Genomic DNA, 7,500 nt, shown 5'->3' with positions numbered 1-7,500 from the left:
GATTTTGAAAGCTACGCCAAAAAGATTTTGAAAGTAACGTCAAGAAAAATTTTGAAAGTTATGTCAAAATGATTTTGAAAGTTACGTCAGGATTTTGAAAGCTACGTCAAAAAGATTTTGAAAGTTACGTCAAGATTTTGAAAGTTACGTCAGAAGGATTTTGAAAGTTACGTCGAAAGGATTTTGAAAGTTACGTCAAAAAGATTTTGAAAGTTACGTCAAACGGATTTTGAAAGTTACGTCAAAAAGATTTTGAAAGTTACGTCAAAAAGATTTTGAAAGTTACGTCAAAATGATTTTGAAAGTTACGTCAAAATGATTTTGAAAGTTACGTCAGAAGGATTTTGAAAGTTACGTAAGGAGGATTTTGCAAGTTACGTCAAAATGATTTTGAAAGTTACGTCAAAATGATTTTGAAAGCTACGTCAAAATGATTTTGAAAGTTACGTCAAAAGGATTTTAAGAGTTACGTCAGGGTTTTGAAAGCTACGTCAAAAGGATTTTGAAAGTTACGTCAAAAAGATTTTGAAAGTTACTTCAAAATGATTTTGAAAGTTACTTCAAAATGATTTTGAAAGTTACGTCAAAATGATTTTGAAAGTTACGTCAAAAGGATTTTGAAAGTTACGTCAAAAAGATTTTGAAAGTTACGTCAAAATGATTTTGAAAGTTACGTCAGAAGGATTTTGAAACTTACGTCAGGAGGATTTTGAAAGTTACGTCAAAATGATTTTGAAAGTTACGTCAAAATGATTTTGAAAGTTACGTCAAAATGATTTTGAAAGTTACGTCAAAAGGATTTTAAGAGTTACGTCAGGGTTTTGAAAGCTACGTCAAAAGGATTTTGAAAGTTACGTCAAACGGATTTTGAAAGTTACGTCAAACGAATTTTGAAAGTTACGTCAAAAATATTTTGAAAGTTACGTCAAGAAAACATTTGAAAGTTACGTCAAAAGGATTTTGAAAGTTACGTCAAAATGATTTTGAAAGTTACGTCAAACGGATTTTGCAATTCGTGGGTCTTACGTCACTGACGTATCGCAGAGAGACTCACGTCTGTACTGGGTTACGTGACATCGCAGGAACTTGACGTAAAAAAAAATGGAAATAAAAGAAGTTACGACGGGAGACGTGCATGGCACCCTGTGTCGTCTCAAGGAAACCTGTCGTGTCCAGAACACGACACGGGGGGGGGAGGGAGGAGGGGGGATGGGGTAGGGGGGAGGGCTCATCATTGTCGTCGTCGTCCCCCCCCCGGGGGGGAGGGGGAGGGATGAGGAGGAGGGGGGGTGTCCTCATCATTGTCGTCGTCGTCGTCGCCCCGCCCCAACTTGCTATACACGACACATTACGACCTTCCCCCCTCCCCCCCCTTCCTTCCCGCCCTTCCCCCCCCCTTCTCTCTGTCGTGTTGGTCGTACAGAGGAGGGAGAGGGAGGGGGTAGGAGGGGGGGGGTCCTCATCATTGTCGTCGTCGTCCCCCCGCCCCAACTTGCGATACACGACACATTACGACCTTCCCCCCGCCCTTCCCTCCTTCCCGCCCTTCCCCCCTTCTCTCTGTCGTGTTGGTCGTACAGAGGAGGGAGAGGGAGGAGGGGGGGGTCCACATCATTGTCGTCGTCGTCCCCCCGCCCCAACTTGCGATACACGACACACTACGACCCCCTTCCCCCCCTTCTCCCCCCCTTCTCTCTGTCGTGTTGGTCGCACAGTTCAACACTTCCTCAATTTCTAAAGATGTCGTTGCGAGGGGAGAGAGAGAGAGGTGTGTGTTTGTCGTCGTGGGCTCTTTTTTTTGAAACGACAGGGAGACAGAACGACAAGGGGGAGATGTGTGTGTGTACGTGTGTGTGTGTGTGTATGTGTGTGTGTGTGTGTGTGCGTGTGTGTGTGTGTGTTGTCGTTGACAGAGGGGGTTGGGGGGTGTATGAGACGACGCTTACGACCGTGTATGTGTGTCGTGTAGTTGTGGGGAGGGGGGAAACTATTGTCGTTGCTGTCACATATACGTAATAGATGGAAAGGTAATATATATATATATATATATATATATATATATATATATATATATATATATATATATATATATATATATATATATATATATAATCATACTTGATCGCCGTTTCCAGCGTCAGCGAGGTAGCGCCAAGAAACAGACGAAGAATGGCCCATCCACTCATATACATATATATACATGAACGCCCCTACACGCACATATATACATATCAGCAACATATACGCATATATATATATATATATATATATATATATATATATATATATATATATATATATATATATATATATATATATATATTCATATACATACACATACACACATGTATACACATGTCCATATTCATAATTGCCTGCTTTCATCCATTTCCGTCGCTACCGCGCCCTACACGAAACAGCATCGTATATACGTATATACGTTTATATTTGTGTATATATATATATATATATATATATATATATATATATATATATGAATGTTCAATGGATCTTTTTTTTTTTCATCGTTTGTGGAGCCAATCTATATACAGTTACGTCACCAAACGACTTCAGGGTCGTTAGCAAATTGGTCGTTAAGACCCACTACAGTTTGGCATGATAGAAAAAAAAAAAAAAGATTGAAATTATAACCCAGGATGAACGACGAATGATATTCATAGCCATTGCTAGTTCATTTCTCCCCCTTCCCTCCCTTTTTTTTCCCCAGGATTGACGAGGGTGTTTGTATGTTTTTCACGGTAACACTTTAGTGGAAGGGTTCGAATCCCCTTCGAGACTCGGTCCTCCATTTGGAACGTCTTAGGGATGATCTAATGGCTTTAGAAGCATCTAAATCTATCTCTATTCCACGCCAGGCATCGTAGAACTCAATAGCAAATGCGTTTATATAACAGACATTTACCACAATGGTCCAATGTATATATACAGGAAAGAATACAGGGGTTCGAACCCCACTTTTGTATAGTTGAAACCCAGGCACCTGTCACACGTCACATTGTACCTGTAGCCTCGCATGTAGCGGTACATTTAGAGCTGTACCGTAGACCAATGACACTATGGTACACATGTACCCTTCACGGATGACGGTACACTGAGGGATTGTACCATACACTTAGACACTATGGTACACATGTACCCCTCACCGGTGACGGTACACTGAGGGATTGTACCATACACTCAGACACTATGGTACACATGTACCCCTCACCGGTGACGGTACACTGAGGGATTGTACCATACACTCAGACACTATGGTACACATGTACCCCTCACCGGTGACGGTACACTGAGGGATTGTACCATACACTTAGACACTATGGTACACATGTACCCCTCACCGGTGACGGTACACTGAGGGATTGTACCATACACTCAGACACTATGGTACACATGTACCCCTCACCGGTGACGGTACACTGAGGGATTGTACCATACACTTAGACACTATGGTACACATGTACCCCTCACAGGTGACGGTACACTGAGGGATTGTACCATACACTCAGACACTATGGTACACATGTACCCCTCACGGATGACGGTACACTGAGGGATTGTACCATACACTTAGACACTATGGTACACATGTACCCCCCACGGATGACGGTACACTGAGGGATTGTACCATACACTTAGACACTATGGTACACATGTACCCCTCACCGGTGACGGTACACTGAGGGATTGTACCATACACTCAGACACTATGGTACACATGTACCCCTCACGGATGACGGTACACTGAGGGATTGTACCATACACTTAGACACTATGGTACATATATACATGTACCCCTCACCGGTGACGGTACACTGAGGGATTGTACCATACACTTAGACACTATGGTACACATGTACCCCTCACCGGTGACGGTACACTGAGGGATTGTACCATACACTTAGACACTATGGTACACATGTACCCCTCACGGGTGACGGTACACTGAGGGATTGTACCATACACTTAGACACTATGGTACACATGTACCCCTCACCGGTGACGGTACACTGAGGGATTGTACCATACACTTAGACACTATGGTACATATATACATGTACCCCTCACCGGTGACGGTACACTGAGGGATTGTACCATACACTTAGACACTATGGTACACATGTACCCCTCACCGGTGACGGTACACTGAGGGATTGTACCATACACTTAGACACTATGGTACACATGTACCCCTCACGGATGACGGTACACTGAGGGATTGTACCATACACTTAGACACTATGGTACACATGTACCCCTCACCGGTGACGGTACACTGAGGGATTGTACCATACACTTAGACACTATGGTACACATGTACCCCTCACGGGTGACGGTACACTGAGGGATTGTACCATACACTTTGACACTATGGTACACATGTACCCTTCACGGGTGACGGTACACTGAGGGATTGTACCATACACTTAGACACTATGGTACACATGTACCCCTCACCGATGACGGTACACTGAGGGATTGTACCATACACTCAGACACTATGGTACACATGTACCCCTCACCGGTGACGGTACACTGAGGGATTGTACCATACACTTAGACACTATGGTACATTACATTCTCATACTCTGTACTGTATTTGATATACTTCTAAAGTACACTAAGTCTCTGTAACTTGTACTTATAAGTACATATAAGTACGTACCGTTGTTAGTTGGTACGACCCCTTGAGCACGACGGTACGACCCCTTGAGCACGACGGCACGACCCCTTGAGCACGACGGTACGAGCCCTTGAGCACGACGGTACGACCCCTTGACCACGACGGGTCGACCCCTTGAGCACGACGGGTACGAGCCCTTGAGCACGACGGTACGATCCCTTGAGCACGACGGTACGACCCTTGAGCACGACGGTACGATCCCTTGAGCACGACGGTACGAGCCCTTGAGCACGACGGTACGACCCCTTGAGCACGACGGTACGAGCCCTTGAGCACGACGGTACGACCCCTTGAGCACGACGGTACGACTCCCTGAGCACGACGGGTACGACCCCTTGAGCACGACGGTACGACCCTTGACCACAACGTTTGTACCGTCGTGCTCAGGGATCGTACCTTTGTACTCAAGGGTCATACCATCGTACTCAAGGGTCGTACCATCGTTCTCAAGGGTCGTACCATCGTTCTCAAGGGTCGTACCGTCGTGCTCAAGGGTCGTACCATCCTGCTCAAGTGCCGTACCATCGTGCTCAAGGGTCGTACCATCGTGCTCAAAGGGTCGTACCGCCGTGTTCAAGGGTCGTACCGCCGTGTTCAAGGGTCGTACCATCGTACTCAAGGGTCGTACCGTCGTGTTCAAAGGCTCGTACCGTCGTACTCAAGGGTCGTACCATCGTACTCAAGGGGTCGTACCATCGTGCTCAAGGGTCGTACCATCGTTCTCAAGGGTCGTACCATCGTTCTCAAGGGTCGTACCGTCGTGCTCAAGGGTCGTACCATCCTGCTCAAGTGCCGTACCATCGTGCTCAAGGGTCGTACCATCGTGCTCAAAGGGTCGTACCGCCGTGTTCAAGGGTCGTACCGCCGTGTTCAAGGGTCGTACCATCGTACTCAAGGGTCGTACCGTCGTGTTCAAAGGCTCGTACCGTCGTACTCAAGGGTCGTACCATCGTTCTCAAGGGTCGTACCGTCGTACTCAAGGGGTCGTACCGTCGTACTCAAGGGGTCGTACCGTCGTGTTCAAGGGGTCGTACCATCGTTCTCAATGGTCGTACCGTCGTGTTCAAGGGGTCGTACCATCGTTCTCAAGGGTCGTACCGTCGTACTCAAGGGGTCGTACCATCGTGCTCAAGGGTCGTACCATCGTACTCAAGGGGTCGTACCGTCGTGCTCAAGGGTCGTACCGTCGTGCTCAAGGGTCGTACCATCGCTCAAGGGTCGTACCGTCGTACTCAAGGGGTCGTACCGTTGTGCTCAAGGGGTCGTACCATCGTACTCAAGGGGTCGTACCATCGTACTCAAGGGTCGTACCGTCGTGCTCAAGGGGTCGTACCATCGTACTCAAGGGGTCGTACCATCGTACTCAATGGTCGTACCGTCGTGCTCAAGGGGTCGTACCATCGTTCTCAAGGGTCGTACCTTCGGGCAGGAAGTCGTCGATCAGAAAACGCTCCAAAAAGTTTCAAATCCTCAGGAACCTTTCAATAACCCATTCTATAAGTGACTTAAACGACGGTACTTAAATGTTAAGTGAGTAGAATACTTATGAAAAGTACTGAAGGACATCTGTGATATACTTGTATGCTCACTTAAGTTACTTTTGATCACTTAAAAAAACAGATTGATCTGTACTTAACAAAGGTCGTATGCATGTTTGGCAGTCACTTAAAAGTAAAAGTAAATTACTTATAATTCAAGGATCATATTCATTACTTAAAGAGATAAAGATTCTTACAATTATCATACCTACTTAGTCCAATTAGCCAAAAGAAGAAATTAAAAATGATAATGATACAATAATGATAATTATAATGATAAATGATAATAATAATAATAATAATAATAATAATAATAATAATAATAATAATAATAATAACACTAATGATAATAATAATAATAATAAGAATGATAGAAATAAAATGATAGTAATGATATTGATGATAGATAGATATTAATAACAATGATAATAATGATAATGATAATTATATTTATGATGTTAATGATGGAAATTGTAATAAACAATTTAATGAACTTAATGGGATGGGCTCCATGAGTTTGTGGTGTCGTACTGCAACCCTAGGGACGAGGGATCTCGAACAGCAGGAGTTGACGGTGGCGGGGTGGATGGATGGTGCGAGTTAGCCCCTTCCCGAGCTGTGGAGGATCTTGTACACCCTTGCCTGTACTTTTTTCTAGTGCGAATGTGATTGACGAATCAATATATATATATATATATATATATATATATATATATATATATATATATATATATATATATATATATATATATATATATATATATATATATATTTACCAGTTCCAATCCTCAGTCCATTTGCCAAAACGTTCATAACTTGTTCCAAGAGACACCAAGGTGATATCCACTCTCTACCAACATATTATATCTTTGAATTATAGTATTATTTTAGAAATTATCTTTGAATTATGTTATCATTTTAGAAATTATCTCTGGATTATATTATCATTTTAGAAACTGCAGAAGCTGGTGACTGAGTTTGGTAAAGTGTGTGGAAGAAGAAAGTTGAGAGTAAATGTGAATAAGAGCAAGGTTATTAGGTACAGTAGGGGTGAGGGTCAAGTCAATTGGGAGGTGAGTTTGAATGGAGAAAAACTGGAGGAAGTGAAGTGTTTTAGATATCTGGGAGTGGATCTGTCAGCGGATGGAACCATGGAAGCGGAAGTGGATCATAGGGTGGGGGAGGGGGCGAAAATTTTGGGAGCCTTGAAAAATGTGTGGAAGTCGAGAACATTATCTCGGAAAGCAAAAATGGGTATGT

The sequence above is a fragment of the Panulirus ornatus genome, chromosome 5 (genome assembly GCF_036320965.1).
Source record: "Panulirus ornatus isolate Po-2019 chromosome 5, ASM3632096v1, whole genome shotgun sequence".
NCBI classification, from domain to species: domain Eukaryota; kingdom Metazoa; phylum Arthropoda; class Malacostraca; order Decapoda; family Palinuridae; genus Panulirus; species Panulirus ornatus.
Note: the sequence above shows the minus strand (reverse complement) of the source record.